Source organism: Lepidochelys kempii, chromosome 7, assembly GCF_965140265.1.
Source record: "Lepidochelys kempii isolate rLepKem1 chromosome 7, rLepKem1.hap2, whole genome shotgun sequence".
Lineage (NCBI taxonomy): Eukaryota > Metazoa > Chordata > Testudines > Cheloniidae > Lepidochelys > Lepidochelys kempii.
Window position 1 is genome coordinate 37,942,531 of NC_133262.1, and position 16,511 is coordinate 37,959,041.

At 43.1% G+C, this 16,511-nt stretch overlaps 1 protein-coding gene across 9 annotated transcripts in view; it reads right to left on the reverse strand.

Annotated features, from left to right (window-relative positions):
- Positions 1–16,511, reverse strand: part of PPARG (peroxisome proliferator activated receptor gamma) — a 105,514-nt gene that overhangs the window by 64,189 nt on the left and 24,814 nt on the right. For 2 of the 9 annotated variants that reach the window (XR_012159868.1, XM_073352268.1), the window contains exon 1: positions 9,468–9,607. The exons of 2 other annotated variants lie outside the window; for them this stretch is intronic. The gene's annotated coding sequence lies outside the window, so the exon portion shown is untranslated. Of the gene's footprint in view, positions 1–8,170; positions 8,356–8,917; positions 9,061–9,271; positions 9,438–9,467; positions 9,608–15,946; positions 15,986–16,511 lie in introns of those variants that run through there. 5 more of the 9 variants (XM_073352270.1, XM_073352269.1, XM_073352276.1 and 2 more) reach the window with 4 other exon arrangements.

Genomic DNA, 16,511 nt, shown 5'->3' on the forward strand with positions numbered 1-16,511 from the left:
TCGCGGCCAGTACAGCTACTGGAAAAGTCTGTTAACGTGTCTGGGGATGGAGCGGACATCTCCATAAAGCTCTCTTGTATGTACTCCAGGGACATCTCCATAAAGCTCTCTTGTATGTACTCCCAAAGGCTTTGCAAAAGGTTTCTGGGGAGGACAGACTTATTCCGTCCTCCATGGTAGCACACTTTACCACGCCAGGCCAGTAGCACGTAGCTGGGGATCATTGCAGAACAAGGCATTAAGCTTATGGTCCCGGTGTTTGCTGGCATTCAAACAACACCTGTTCTTTATCTCTCTGTGTTATCCTCAGGAGAGTGATATCATTCATGGTCACCTGGTTGAAATAGGGTGGTAAGCAGATATTCAGTTCCTGCTGGGCTGTTTGCCTGTGGCTGAACAGAAATCTTCCCTGCTGTTAGCTATGTGGTGGGGGGAGGGGTGAAGCCATCACCTCAGAGAATTGGGTGTGTGTGTGGGTGGGGAGGGGGTTAGTTGGGTTTCTGCACCCCCTCCTTTTAAATTGCCAACCCATTTTTAATGGCCAACCCAACAGCTACTTCGTATGGGAAATGAGGGCACTGCTGTTTGAAACCATTCCCACATGTTATGAAGGTTAAAGAAGCCAAAAGACTGTGGCTTACCATGGCTGCCTGCAAGCCGAATTCTGCTGCCCGGCCCTGCATGAGTGATCTCTCACACCAAACCAGCATACCCTCAATTAGAGGCAAAGTGCGACCTTGTAATGAAAGCACATGTGCTATGTAATGTTAACAGCAAGGTTTACCGTGAAAGAGTGTACCCATTGTTCTATAAAATGTGTCTTTTTAATTACAACTCTCCCTTTTTTTCCCCTCCACCAGCTGCATATGTTTCTCCTTCCCAGAGGCTAGTGAAGATTAGAAGGCGAATAAAACGCACTCGTGATGAAATGTTCTCTGACCTCATGCTGTCCTCCCACACTGACAGAGCCCAGCAAAATACATGGAGGCAGACAATCTCAGAGTGCAGGAAAACACAATATGACTGCGAGGAGAGGTGGCGGGCTGAAGATGGCATAGTAGGTGGCATCAGCTTGCTGAAAGAAGGCAGGAATCAATGCTCAGGCTTCTGGAGGATCAAACTCATATGCTTCAGTGTATGGTTGAGCTGCAGGAAAGGCAGCAGGAGCACAGACCGCCGCTACAGCCCCTGTGTAACCAACCACCCTCCTCCCCAAGTTCCAGAGCCTCCTCACCCAGACGCCCAAGAACACGGTGGGGGGGCCTTCAGCCACCCCACCCCAGAGGATTGCCCAAGCAACAGAAGACTGGCATTCAATAAGTTTTAAAGTTTTAAAGTGCTCTGTGGCCTTGTCCTTCCCTCCTCCACCACCCCACCCAGTGCTTCCCTCCTCCACTATCCCTCCCGGGCTACCTTGGCAGTTATCCCCCTATTTGTGTGATGAATAAATAAAGAATGCATGAATGTGAAGCAACAATGACTTTATTGCTTCTGCAAGCGGTGATTGAAGGGGGGAGAGGAGGGTGCTTAGCTTACAGGAAAGTAGAGTGAACCCGGGGGGGGTCCCATCAAGGAGAAACAAACAGAACTTTCACACCGTAGCCTGGCCATTCCTGAAACTGGTTTTCAAAGCTTCTCTGATGCACACCGCGCCCTCCTGTACTCTTCTAACCGCCCTGGTGTCTTGCTGTGCGTAATCAGCGGCCAGGCAATTTGCATCAACCTCCCACCCCACCATAAACGTCTCCCCCTTACTCTCACAGAGATTGTGGAGCGCACAGCAAGCAGTAACAACAATGGGAATATTGGTTTCGCTGAGGTCTAACCGAGTCAGTGAACTGCACCAGCGTGCTTTTAAACGCTCAAATGCACATTCTACCACCATTCTGCACTTGCTCAGCCTATAGTTGAACAGCTCCTGACTACTGTCCAGGGTGCCTGTGTATGGCTTCATGAGCCATGGCATTAAGGGGTAGGCTGGATCCCCAAGGATAACTATAGGCATTTCAACATCCCGACGGTTATTTTCTGGTCTGGAAAGTAAGTCCCTTGCTGCAGCTGTTGAAACAGACAAGAGTTCCTGAAGATGCGAGCATCATGTACCTTTCCCTGCCATCCCACATTGATGTTGGTGAAACGTCCCTTGTGATCCACCAGTGCTTGCAGCACCACTGAAAAGTACCCCTTTCAGTTTATGTACTTGCTGCCTTGATGCTCCAGTACCAAGATTGGGATATGGGTTCCGTCTATCGCCCCACCACAGTAGGGAATCCCACTGCAGCAAAGCCATCCACTATGACCTGCACATTTCCCAGAGTCACTACCCTTGATATCAGCAGCTCAGTGATAGCGTTGGCTACTTGCATCACAGCAGCCCCCACAGTAGATTTGCCCACTCCAAATTGATTCCCGACTGACTGGTAGCTGTCTGGCGTTGCAAGCTTCCATAGGGCTATCGCCACTTACTTCTCAACTGTGAGGGCTGCTCTCATCTTGGTATTCTTGTGCTTCAGGGCAGGGGAAAGCAAATCACAAAGTTCCATGAAAGTGCCCTTACGCATGCAAAAGTTTCGCAGCCACTGGGAATCGTTCCAGACCTGCAACACTATGCAGTCCCACCACTCTGTGCTTGTTTCCCGGGCCCAGAATCGGTGTTCCACGCCATGAACCTGCCCAATTGACACCATGATGTGCACATTGCAGGGGCTCGTACTTTGTGAGAAGTCTATGTCCATGTCCTCATCACTCTCGTCACTGCGCTGCAGTCGCCTCCTCCTCGCCTGGTTTCACTTTTCTTGCAGGTTATGGTTCTGCATATCCTGCTGGATAATGCGCACAGTGTTTATAGTGCTCATAATTGCTGCAGTGATCTGAGCGGGCTCCATGTTCACAGAGCTATGGCGTCTGCACTGAAAAAAGGCGCAAAACGATTGTCTGCCATTGCTCTGATGGAGGGAGGGGCAACTGACAACATGGCTTTACAGGGTTGGCTTACAGGGAATTAAAATCAACAAAGGGGGTGGCTTTGCATCAAGGAGAAACAGAATGGCCCCCTCAAGGATAGAACTCAAAACCCGGGGTTTAGCAGGCCGTTGATTTCATGGAGAGAGGGAGGAAGGGAGGAGAAAATGAATATAAAACAAATCTGGTCTATATCTTGTTTTGATCCACTTCATCTATCTTTATATATCTTGCTGGCAGCAGACGGTGCAGTATGACTGCTGGCCATCGTCGTCTCCTGGCTGCTCATTAGAAGACGGTGCAGTATGACTGCTGGCAGGACTGAATCGCCATGAGACGAAACTTAAAAGGGAAATGACCTGGCTGAGTCACTTCCATGTTTGCCCAGGCGCCCCTGACCAACCTCACCGAGGTCGGCTAAAAGAGCACCCTCGAGTACGGCAATGATGGCTACCAGTCATACTGCACTGTCTGCTGCCAAAAGGCAATGAGCTGCTGCTGTGTAGCAATGCAGTACCACGTCGGCCAGCACCCAGGAGACATACGGTGATGGTGAGCTGAGCGGGCTCCATGCTTGCTGTGGTATGGCGTCTGCATGGGTAACCCAGGAAAAAAGGCGAGAAACGATTGTCTGCCCTTGCTTTCACAGAGGGAGGGAAGGGGGGGCCTGACGATATGTACCCAGAATCTACCGCGACAATGTTTTTGCCCCATCAAGCATTGGGATTTCTACCCAGAATTCAAATGGGTGGCGGAGACTACGGGAACTGTGGGATAACTACCCACAGCGCAACGCTCCAGAAGTCGACGGTTGCCTTGGTACTGTGGACGCACTCCGCCAACTAAATGCACTTCAAACATTTGTGTGGGGACACACACAATCGACTCTATAAAAACGTTTTCTACAAAACTGACTTCTATAAATTCGACCTAATTTTGTAGTGTAGACATAGCTTAAGTATTATCTTCTAGAACATCCCTGACAGGTGTTTGTCCAAACTGCTCTTAAAAATCCCCAATGATGGAGATTCCACCACCTCCCTAGGCAATTTATTCCAGTGCTTAACCACTCTGATAGTTAGGAAGTTTTTCCTAATGTCCAACCTAAACCTCCTTTGCTGCAATTTAAGCCCATTGCTTCTTGTCCTATCCTCAGAGTTTAAGAAGAACAATTTTTCTCCCTCCTCCTTGTAACAACCTTTTATGTACTTGAAAACTTTTATCATGTCCCCTCTCAATCTTCTCTTCTCCAGATTAAACAAACCCAATTTTTTCAATCTTCCCTCATAGGTCATGTTGTCTAGACCTTTAATCAGTTTTGTTGCTCTTCTGTGGACTTTCTTCAATTTCTCCACATCTTTCCTGAAATGTGGTGCCCAGAACTGGACACAATACTCCAGCTGAGACCTAATCAGCGTGGAGTAGAGCGGAAGAATTACTTCTCATGCCTTGCTTACAATATTCCTGCTAATACATCCCAGAATGATGTTTGCTGTTTTTGCAACAGCATTACACTGTTGACTCATATTTAGCTTGTGATCCACTATGACCCCCAGATCCCATTCCGCAGTACTCCTTTCTAGGCAGTCATTTCCCATTTTGTATGTGTGCAACTGATTGTTCCTTCCTAAGTGGAGTACTTTGCATTTGTCCCTTTTGAATATCACCCTATTTACTTCAGATCATTTCTCTAGTTTGTCCAGATTATTTTGAATTTTAATCCTATCTTTGAAAGCACTTGCAACCCCTCCCAGCTTGGTATTGTCCGCAAACTTTATAAGTGTACTCTCTATGTCATTATCTAAATCATTGATGAAGATATTGAACAGAACCAAACCCAGAACCGATCCCTGCGGGACCCCATTCATTATGCCCTTCCAGTATGACTGTGAACCACTGATAACTACTCTCTGGGAATGATTTTCCAACCAGTTATGCACTCACCTTATAGTAACTCCATCTAGGTTGTATTTCCCTAGTTTGTTTATGAGACGGTCATGCGAGACAGTATCAAAAGCTTTACTAAAGTCAAGATATACCACATCTACCTCTCCCCCCCATCCACAAGGCTTGTTACCCTGTCAAAGAAAGCTATCAGGTTTGTTTGACACAATTTGTTCTTGACAAATCCATGCTGACTGTTATTTATCACCTTATTATCTTCTAAGTGTTTGCAAATTGATTGCTTAATTAGTTGCTCCATTATCTTTCTGGCTACAGAAGTAAAGCTGACTGGTCTGTAATTTCCCGCGTTGTCCTTATTTCCCTTTTTATAGATGGGCACTATATTTGCCTTTTTCCAGTCTTCTGGAATGTCTCCTGTCTTCCATGACTTTTCAAAGATAATTGCTAATGGCTCAGATATCTCTTCAGTCAGCTCCTTGAGTATTCTAGGATGCATTTAATCAGGCCCTGGTGATTTGAAGACATCTAACTTGTCTAAGTAATTTTCAAGTTGTTTTTTCCCTATTTTAGACTCTGATCTTACCTCATTTTCACTGGCATTTACTATTTTAGACGTCCAATAGCCACCAACCTTCTTGGTGAAAACTGAAACAAAGAAGTCATTAAGCACCTCTGCCATTTCCACATTTTCTGTTATTGTCTTTCTCCCCCCCCCCCGGCCATTGAGTAATGGGCCTGCTCTGTCCTTGGTCTTCCTCTTGCTTCTAATGTATTTGTAGAATGTTTTCTTGTTTTCTTTTATGTCCCTAGCTAGTTTGATCTCGTTTTTTTGCCTTGGTTTTTCTAATTTTCTCCCTATATACTTGTGTTATTTGTTTATATTCATCCTTTGTAGTTTGACTGAGATTCCAGCTTTTGTAGGACTCCTTTTTGAATTTTAGATCATTGAAGATCTCCTGGTTAAGCCAGGGTGGTCTCTTGCCATACCTCCTATCTTTCCTACGCAGTGGGATAGTTTGCTCTTGTGCTCCTAATAATGTCTCTTTGAAAAACTGCCAAATGTCTTCAATTGTTTTTCCCCTTAGACTTGCTTCCCATGGGATTTTACCTACCAACTCCCTGAGTTTGCTAAAGTCTGCCTTCTTGAAATCCATTGTCTTTATTGTGCTGTTCTCCCTCCTACCATTCCTTAGAATCGTGAACGCTACTATTTCATAATCACTTTCACCCACGTTGCCTTCCACTTTCAAATTCTCAACCAGTTCCTCCCTATTTGTCAAAATCAAATCTAGAACAGCCTCCCCCCAGTAGCTTTCTCCACCTTCTGAAATTAAAAAAAAAAAAAAAAGGTCTCCAATACATTCCAAGAACTTGTTGGATAATCTGTGCCCTTCTGTGTTATTTTCCCAACAGATGTCTGGGTAGCCATGTATGTCCCCCGATACATCTTACCAAAAAAATCATATTGACTTGTGACTTCAGAATGCCTGTACAGACAATGTCAGATCAGGACATATGCATGGGAGCTTGCTATTGAGACTGAAATGTCAGTATTCTGCAACACAGGGAGAAATACCTAAAGGGAGTCAGTGACTCAGTTATGAATTGTGCACTAACATGAAGCTAGCTCATACAGTGCCACTTCTGAATATTTTGTTGGGTTCCAGAATAGAATATCTTCCCCCATTCCTGCTTCTTTTGGGCTGTAATATAATTACACGATAACATGCATTGTACTCTATATTTCACCCCAAAAGAAAAATATGCTGAAGTTTTTCTTAGGAAAATTGTGAAGATTAACTACCATAAACGAGAGTCTAAGAGTAATAGTAACTTAGCATTTTTCAAAACCTGATTATGACTGAATACTAACACTTTGGGAAAAAAATATACCATTAATCACTTAACACAGCTGTACTAGTTATAAAAACAATCTGTTACTTTATTTTAGAAAGAATTAACACATAAAAACCATCTTGAAAATTCACTTTTACGGTAAACATATTTTCTTATGTTGAATTCACAACTTTTTGCTCATAAAAAATTTCTTTGGGCCAATTTTTCACTTTTTTCACTTATTGTATCCCTTGCCCTTTACAGAAATAGTACGGTTAGGAATTTTCTACTTCTTTTTTTTCAAACGGCTTCCTGCAGTGCATTTCAGACAAGACCAGGAAACTATAGTAATTATAGAACAGAAAACACAGAACAGAATTATAGTAACTACGGAACAGAGATTACCCAGAAGCCCTAGAACAGATCTCACCTGTACAACAGAAATGGATAATACAAAATGGACTGAAATTGCAGGGAAATCATAGAATCATAGAACTGGAAGGGACCTTGAGAGGTTATCTAGTCCAGTCCCATGCACTCAAGGCAGACTAAGTATTATCAAGACCAACCCTGACAGGTGTTTATCCAACCTGCTCTTAAAAATCCCCAATGATGGAGATTCCACCACCTCCCTACGCAATTTATTCCAGTGCTTAACCACTCTGACAGTTAGGAAGTTTTTCCTAATGTCCAACCTAAACCACCCTTGCTGAAATTTAAGCCCACTGCTTCTTGTCCTAGCCTCAGAGGTTAAGAACAATTTTTCTCCCTCCTCCTTATATGTACTTGATGTATTGTCACTTTGTGCTCGCTCCTGTCAACATCTAAATAGACCTGCACAGTCATACAGCACTCTCCATCTAGTAAACTCGGATCATTCCTGCTTGGTAATCCACTGTGCTCCTGCATTCTAGTATAAAAAAATAACTTCCCTTTCCCCTCAAAGAGAACCATGCCCTTATAAACAAATGTACATATGCTGCCCCAACCCTAATATTCTGTAACAAACCAAAGAAATGTCACTGTGACACACCCAGAAGTTATTTGAGTTATTTGAGGCCATTTTAAGCCTGGTGTCACCCAAGCCTCCTTGAAGTTTCCACAAGCAAATCCCCTTTTCATAGAGGCTTCTTTGAGAGCAGTATAGAATTTAGCTAGATGCAAATCTGTTCAAATTTCCTATTCAGAAGAAGGCTTTCTTTCAGTTATCTTTACTAAACTGATTTAATAAGAATGCTACTTGTGTGTGTCATTTTATCTCTCTTCTCTCCTAAGGGCTGATATTTCTGTGCGCTGAGTGCACAGACAACTAGGATGACCAGATGTCCCGATATTTGGAGCTTTGCCTTACAACCCCCTGTCCCGATTTTTCACACTTGCTGTCTGGTCACACTACATAAAACATGGAAAACCTCAGACAGGAGACACAGGGTAAACATTTCAATATAAAATACTGCAAAGTCCTTACCTCGTTACAAATGTACACATTTACAGTATTCTGTAGCAATAAATCTTGCAATGTTCCAAGCTTGCTCAACATCCATGCAAATTAAAACAGAACAGAGTGCTTTTCATTTTAATTTGTAGAATGTTTATTATGTTCTCTCTTGGATTTTTCCTTTTTTCTATGGCAGTAAGCCACCTGCCCCTCCCTCTGCTCCCCTCTTTCCCACCCTGAACTATTTCTCCGTGGGTCTTGCCTTGATTTCCTAATTCCTTCATTCTGGAGCCAATATTTCTAGTTTTTTCATCAGCAAAAAATTGCATGTATAGTGCTTTGCCTCGCACAAAACCCTTGCCCTGTCCCTGCCCCGCCCCTCCTCCGAGACCCTGCGCCTTTTCTGATGCCCGGCCCCCTGCTCACTCCATCCCCACCCCCCCACCCCCCGTTGCTCGCTCTCCTCACTCTCATGCACTCACTCATTTTCACCGAGCTGGCTCAGGGGGCTGGGGTGTGGGAAGGGGTGAAGGCTTTGGCTGGGGGTACAGAGGTTTGGGATATAAAAGGGTGCTCCAGGATGGGACAGAGAGGTTCAGAGGGCGGGAGAGGGATCAGGGCTGGGGTAGGGGGATGGGGCATGCGGGGGGAGTGAGGGCTCCAGCTGGGGGTGCGGGCTCTGGGGTGAGGCTGGGGATGAGGGGTTTGGGATGCCGGAGGGGGCTTGGGTAGGGGCCTGGGAGGGTGTCAGGAGTGCAGGCTCTGGGCAGCGCTTACCTCAAGCAGCTCCCGGAAGCAGCAGTATGTCCCTCCTCCGGCTTCTACCTCCTACATGGAGGTGCGGCCAGGCGGCTCTGCGCACTGACCCATCTGCAGGCGCCGATCCCGCAGCTCCCACTGGCCATGGTTCCTGGCCAATGGGAGCTGAGGGGGCAGCACTTGGGACGGGGGCAGCATGTGGAAACCCCTGGCTGCCCCTATACATAGGAGCCAGAGGGGGGACACGTCAGCTGCTTGCTGGGAGCCATGCAACATGGAGACTAGCAGGGATTCTGCCAGCCCTACTGCGCAGTGCCACCAACTGGAGAGTCAACAGCCTGGTCAATGGTGCTGATCAGAGCCGCCTGATACCTTTTCAACCGGGTGTTCCAGGCGAAAAACGGACACCTGGTAACCCTAATTGGTGCAGCTGACTTTCCCCTTGTCCTTCCACCTCAGTGGTGTGTCACTCCAGCATTTCCCAGGAACACCATTCAGCCAGGAAGTAGATCAGAAGAATTTTAAATAATATTATCAGCCTGGCTGTAACCAGCTCCTGTTTTTGTACCTTCAGTGCTGTTGCTTCATTTGGTTGCACCCACATTTTGTAGACACAGAAATGGAGTCCAGCATTTGAAAAATTGCATATAATGTTCTTCAGGTATTAACTACAGGGGATCCTGAGTCCCTATGCAGTCCCTGTCCAGGGCAAATCTCCCACTGAAGGTAATGGAAATTTTACCCTGCATAGGGATTGCATAATCAGCTCTGTTAAACAATGATGGAAACTGCTTAATATTCTCTGACAATCAGCTTCTGCCCTTCTGGAATCACAGTGATGTCAATTTTCAGCACAATGGAAAATTTGGAATTTTAATACCCAAGAACGATGGGCCAGTTTACTAACTGTTGCAAGCCTAGAATGTCCATACTTTGGACAATTTATGTAATGTATTTACCATATTTTGTAAATTCCTTTATTTTCAGCTATAATTAAAGAACCTGCATGAGTCTGAATCTAACATAAACTGTGTTGCTAACCTTTGCCATGGAAAATCATGAGTCAGACCCCCCACAAAATCACAAGATTGGCTTAAAAATCATGAGGATTTTTTAAAAATGAAATGTGAGTTCTCTTTACTTTCCTTCCAGTTTCTGAGCCTTTAAAGTGCTCTCAATTCACATATCTGGCTGACAGCAGGAGCCCCAGCCATCCAGGGCTGACAACGGGAGCCTCTCCTCGAGGGCCCTGTGAAGAAGGGCTCCCACTGTCATCTCCAGGTGGCTGTGGCTCCCACTGTCAGCCCCAGCCACCCGGGGCTGGCTGAGAGCGGGAGCCCTGGCAGGCCAAAGCAGGCTGACAACAGGAGACTCTCCTCGCAGGGGCCTCAGGAGGAGGGGCTCCTGCTGTCCTCCCCAGGCTGGTCAGGGCTTCCACTGTCCGCCCAGGGTGGGCTGACAGCAGGAGCCCCGGCTGTCTAGGGCTGACAGCGATTTCTAAGTAAAATTATTATCGTGAGCTCAGTTTAAAACTCCCAAATGTCAGGATATTTGTTTTCAGCCACAGCTGGAAAAAAAATCTGACATTTCGTTCTATCACGAGATCATGAGTCAGGCTTAATTTTACTTTAAAATCGCATCTCTCACAATTAATTCAGGTGAGTTGGCATGTCTTCATAAAATACATTCAAATGACTCTTTGTATTGTGTATATAAATATTGTAGGGACTCTGAAATGTCCCTCAACCCTAACCTTGGATAGAAAAACTCTGCAGAACCGTTCAGTCACCATGCCCATTTTCATCAGGGGACTCTCCAAAGCCACAAAAGAGAGGTGGATACCTGCCTATAGGACTAGGACCACAACCACTAACTTTTCATATAGTGAATCAAACAGCTATTAAGGGTAATAACTGTCACTAGCAGCCTGTCAGGATTTGTATCAGTGGCCTTGAGGTAAAAAGCTACGTATTCTGTTACCAGGTCCTTGAACCATCCATCTTCCTTACCTGGATTTCTTAGAAAATATCCAAAAGATACTAGTCCACTTTAAGTTCCTTCTGTTTTCTTTAAAGATACAAACAACCAAGTATTTGCTTACAGGCTTTGACTTTATTTGCCACATTTCAACCCAGTGAAAAGTGTTATAGTCAGATTCTAACTCCAGGAGATTAGGAATTAATGATTAAGTGGTGATACAACATTAACTATAGTGGTGCAAACAGAGTTATTACACTGAATTTTAGCAGCAATAGAAGGAGAGAAAAGAAACAGATTGGGTAAATTTCAGTTTCCTTCCCTGTATCATGTGCTCTTGTCATCTCCTTGCCCCCTTCTATATTTAAAATTGCATTAAAAATTCCTTTTATAAGTCATCCAATAAGACATATAACAGCAGATCTTTTAGCTTAATCTGCCATGATACCTGGAATTATATAAAGCACATTTTGAGATAAATATCTATGCCTGCCTATACATATTTATAGCAATAAAAAGCTTAATCACATTTTCATGTTTTTCCAGAAAGTTTATTAAAAGAGGGTAAGTCTGCATATAGAAAAAAATCACATTAACATTTTCTAGATTTAATCACAATTAATATCAATAGACATTCTTTATTTGAACAATTAAATATGAATCCATTACCACAATCTTGGTAAGTCTGTAACTTTTATATTGTTTAAATTCTGAACGATAAATTGGAATGTGGTCCACATAGTCTGGAATCCTTAGGAGCTAAAATGTTGTCGTTTTAAATCATTTTCCTCAGTTCATTTTGGAATAATTCTTATAGCTAAGTATGCAATAAATTGTGTTGTCATGCTTCAGTAATTTTACAACTGGATTTATTTTCTAGGTAAGCAAGTACCATATGAGGAACTAAAAGTTTTTATTGTGACTTTTTGTAACCCCTGAAACATGCCTATGAACAGCTAAATATCATGTGGTTGGTGGGATATATTACTACACTCAGGATGAGTTACTGTGGCTTTTTACTGTTCTGAAATAGTTCAAAAACAGATTTTTTTCCTTCTTTGCTCCTGTAGTTATTCCCAATCTAAACAAAATCAATAGTTTGCAAGTTTCAAATTAATCTGAACCAAAATCACAATGCAAATGACTGAACTCTAACAAGACTGAATTTTACTCAAAGAACCATTATCAGATTACAATATATTTATAATTGAGATTATAGCAAAAAAATAATTCATAACAGACCTCTGGATGACAACAAATGCAATATACTGTAAAGTAGAGCTAAATGTCAGGAATAGGACACTTACTGCATTCTTTTCACATGCAAAACTCCTAATTTAACTTTTCTGAACTATCTCAAATCCAAAATTGGGTCTTTAGAAGCAAGCTGCCCCCCAAACTCCGCACAGCCTGTCCTTTGGGTAGTAAGGCCAGTGCATCTGGTCTAACTGTATTACCTCAATTCACACACAGAAATTCCACAAGAACAGACTTTTTTGCAGTAGTTTAGCTGACCCCACACCAGAAGGATTGGGTCTAGTGTAGGAACAAGACCTGGAGCATAATAAGAGCAAGGACAGAAATGGTCAAACTTTACCCCACCATCTATGACCCTGAGAGCTCCGCAATACCAACTGTTAGAGGGCACATCATACCATGACTCACATCAGGGCTGTGCCCTAAAATACTGTTATCACAATATATATCACAAAGGTATCATGTAAGGTATAATATATAAACTAGTGACATGCTGGTCCCAAAAATAATTGTGTGATGTATGTATGTATGTATTCTGTACAAAGAGTTATAGATGGGTGCTGAAAATATGTTCTTAAAATGTGTTTGGGAGGCAGTGCATGTAGAAACAGATTGACAGAGCCAGAAGAGTACCCAGAAGTCACCTACTACAGGACAGGCCCAACAAAGAAAATAACAGAACGCCACAAGCTGTCATCTTCAGCCCTCAACTAAAACCTCTCCAACGCAAGGATCTACAACCTATCCTGAAGGACGACCCATCATTCTCACAGATCTTGGGAGACAGGCCAGTCCTTGCTTACAGACAGCCCCCCAACCTGAAGCAAATACTCCCCAGCAACCACACACCACACAACAGAACCACTAACCCAGGAACCTATCCTTGCAACAAAGCCCGTTGCCAACTGTGTCCACATATCTATTCAGGGGACACCAGCATAGGGCCTAATCACATCAGCCACACTATCAGAGGCTCGTTCACCTGCCCATCTACCAATGTGATATATGGCATCATGTGCCAGCAATGCCCCTCTGCCATGTACATTGGTCAAACTGGACTGTCTCTGCGTAAAAGAATAAATGGACACAAATCAGACGTCAAGAATTATAACATTCAAAAACCAGTTGGAGAACACTTCAATCTCTTTGGTCACTCGATTACCAACCTAAAAGTTGCAATTCTTCAACAAAAAAACTTCAAAAACAGACTCCAACGAGAGACTGCTGAATTGGAATTAATTTGCAAACTGGATACAATTAACTTAGGCTTGAATAGAGACTGGGGGTGGATGGGTCATTACACAAAGTAAAACTATTTCCCCATGTTTATTCCCTCCCCACCCCACACTGTTCCTCAGATGTTCTTGTCAACTGCTGGAAATGGCCCACCTTGATTATCACTACAAAAGGTCCCCCCCCCCCACTCTCCTGCTGGTAATAGCTTACCTTAAGTGATCACTCTCCTTACAGTGTGTATGGTAACACTCATTGTTACATGTTCTCTGTGTATATAAATCTCCCCACTGTATTTTCCACTGAATGCATCCGATGAAGTGAGCTGTAGCTCACGAAAGCTTATGCTCAAATAAATTTGTTAGTCTCTAAGGTGCCACAAGTACTCCTTTTCTTTTTGCAAATACAGACTAACACAGCTGCTACTCTGAAACAAAGGAATGTGTGTTTACCTGTCTTACTGACTTGCTTATAGGCACAGGAGAATAGAAGCATATATTCATATAAAGTAAACAAAGCCATCAAACTAAACAAGCGGGGAGAAGCCTGTTTAATAATAATGCCAGGGGACAGAATCTACACCCCAGGAAGCCTTCCCAGCTCTTGAGGCAGAGACAATGGACGTTGAGCAATATAAGGGAAGCAAAAAGAACTTTTAATTATTCATCACTGTGGGGACGACAGGGTACATCATGCACTGAGCCTATGAAAACTGAATCTTCGTGGCCTGAAAGGCAAGAGCTGCTGGAAACTTGATGTAAGTGAGAAATCTGCTTAGATAAAGATTGTAACTTGCTGAAATGAAATTTCAGTCAGTAGAATGTATTGTATTTATTTTGTTTACTTGTAAACATACATTTATTTTATTCTTGCTTAGTATTACATAAATCTCTGTTGTTTGTTAATAAACTTATTCTTGTTTTATTACAAAACCACCTCAGCACTGTGTATTAAAGTGAGTGTGAATCCTCAGCTAAACCAACAGGTTTGTAGGTATTCTGTTTCTTTGGAGGCAGCAAATTTGATCATTTCTGTGAGTGTCACAGTGAGAGAAACTGGACAATTCAGAGACATATCTCTGGGGAACTCAGCAATTGGAATTTGCTGTTTATAATCTTCAAGTCAAAGTTAGATTGGCAGAGTCATGAACAGTTTGCTGGTCTGTCAGGGAACTGACACACAATTTAGCAGCAGCAAAGCTCTCACTCTTGCTAAGTCAGAGTGGTAACACAGTCAGGCTCACAGTTCTGAGTATCCTGGGCAAAATGTCACACCATCCAAACTGGAATAGGTTTGGAATTTAGGGCCTGGTTTTGGTCCATCTCTCATGCTTACCTTCACTTACTACTTCTGAATATTTCCCCTAAAAATGGGAACTTGGAAAGGGGCCTAATCCTAATTTTACAACCCCTGTCCACCAAACAGAGACTCCTGCCTTCCCCAAGTTCACAAAAAGACACTTCTCATGTATCCACTTGCCCTCTTCATCCAGGCACCCCTCATTTGTACTAGATGAGTTTGCAGAGTGTATGCAATAACATAAAATTGTTCAGTACAAATTACACTCTTCCCCATATTCAGAGAACATCTGAACTATGGGATTGTCTTCTGCTGGTGTAAACTGGCATAGAGTCTGGCCCATAGTTCAGAAGTATATACTACATTACACAGCTATATATCGTATGTTCACTTATTCAGACAAGACAATAATACACTTGGGGTGATATCCTGGCTCCACTTAAGTCAATGGCAAAATCCCCATTGACTTCAATGAGGCTGAGATTTCACCCAGTGTTTTTTATTGCTTAGGAAACTTGTGTACCTTTTGGTCAATACCAGGACATACCATATTTAAACCCTAATGGCCAGCACAGCTAGGCATATCATGGGCCTCCTCCACTGAATCTCTGTTGTGAGCCAATGGTTAACCACTTTGACAAAAACATTTCTGTGCAATACCAGATGTGAGAAAAGGCTACACATGTATTGATACCAGCTACACCAACTATGGTGCATGGCATTCAGAGAACTGAGTTCCACATCTTCAGATATCTTTCAGGGAATAACTTACACCCAAGAGATTAAGTTCACCTCACATCTTTTGAATTTTTCCAATTAACCTGAATTGAGTGAGGCAGAATGGAACATTAAACCCATTGTGCTGGAGTTAAACTTAAAGGAAGAGACAATATATCAGAAACAATGAGAGAATTTAAAAGTAAATATTGCCATTTAAATCAACTGAAGTCATTAAAGAAGGTGATTATGACCGATACAATTAGTTTGGTACTTATTCTCAGATCTGTGATAGCACAGAAACAATGGACCATAAACTGAGGTTTTACACACACAATTGCAAACAAAGTCTCTTTAGGAATCTTGCAAGTCTTAAAACTCACATTGGTGGTGTACACCTAAAAACAAAACAAATAAACAACCCTCTCTATAAGAGCTTCAACTAGTTATGTATGAGTGCCAAAACTTGAGGAACTACCACACTAATACACCTCACAAAGCAAAGCAAAAATATACATGGTAGATGATTAAATCAGAAGCACATGGAGAGAGTTTGATACATACGAGGAGGTGATCAGCCCTGCCCTCACTGTGGACCTCTGCCTGTAGAGAAAAAGAAAATGCATCTCAAAAGAAGAGCACCTTGATGTAAGCAGGATCATCTTACAGTACGATTGAAACTATTTGATTGGAAGGGTTAGGCTGGTATTTCCAGTTTGGGCTACACGATAACTTCCTTACAAGACTCATCCTCTCAATTAAAGTAAGAAAAGTTGCTGCTGATTCCATTATTTATGCTAGAATGCCTTGTAGAATGCCTTTCTCATTTTCTTCTGTCAGATAAAGAGACACATATTCCACTGACTTCAACAGCCTTACACCAGGACTTGAAGAAAGCTAAAGGGGCTTCGGGCAGTTATCTTCATTGGAAAAGAGGGAAGAGGAAGACAGAAATTCACAGAAATTCTAAAGATAAAAACCCAGAATCATCAATGGGAGATGCCCAGATAAATCTAAGGGCAGACTTGGATGCTATGTCCTGCCAGTCAATCCTATCTTCATTTCACTTATTGTTCTGGCATGCTGTAGACACTCACTGGAAACTGTTCAATAACATATTGTTGGAAAA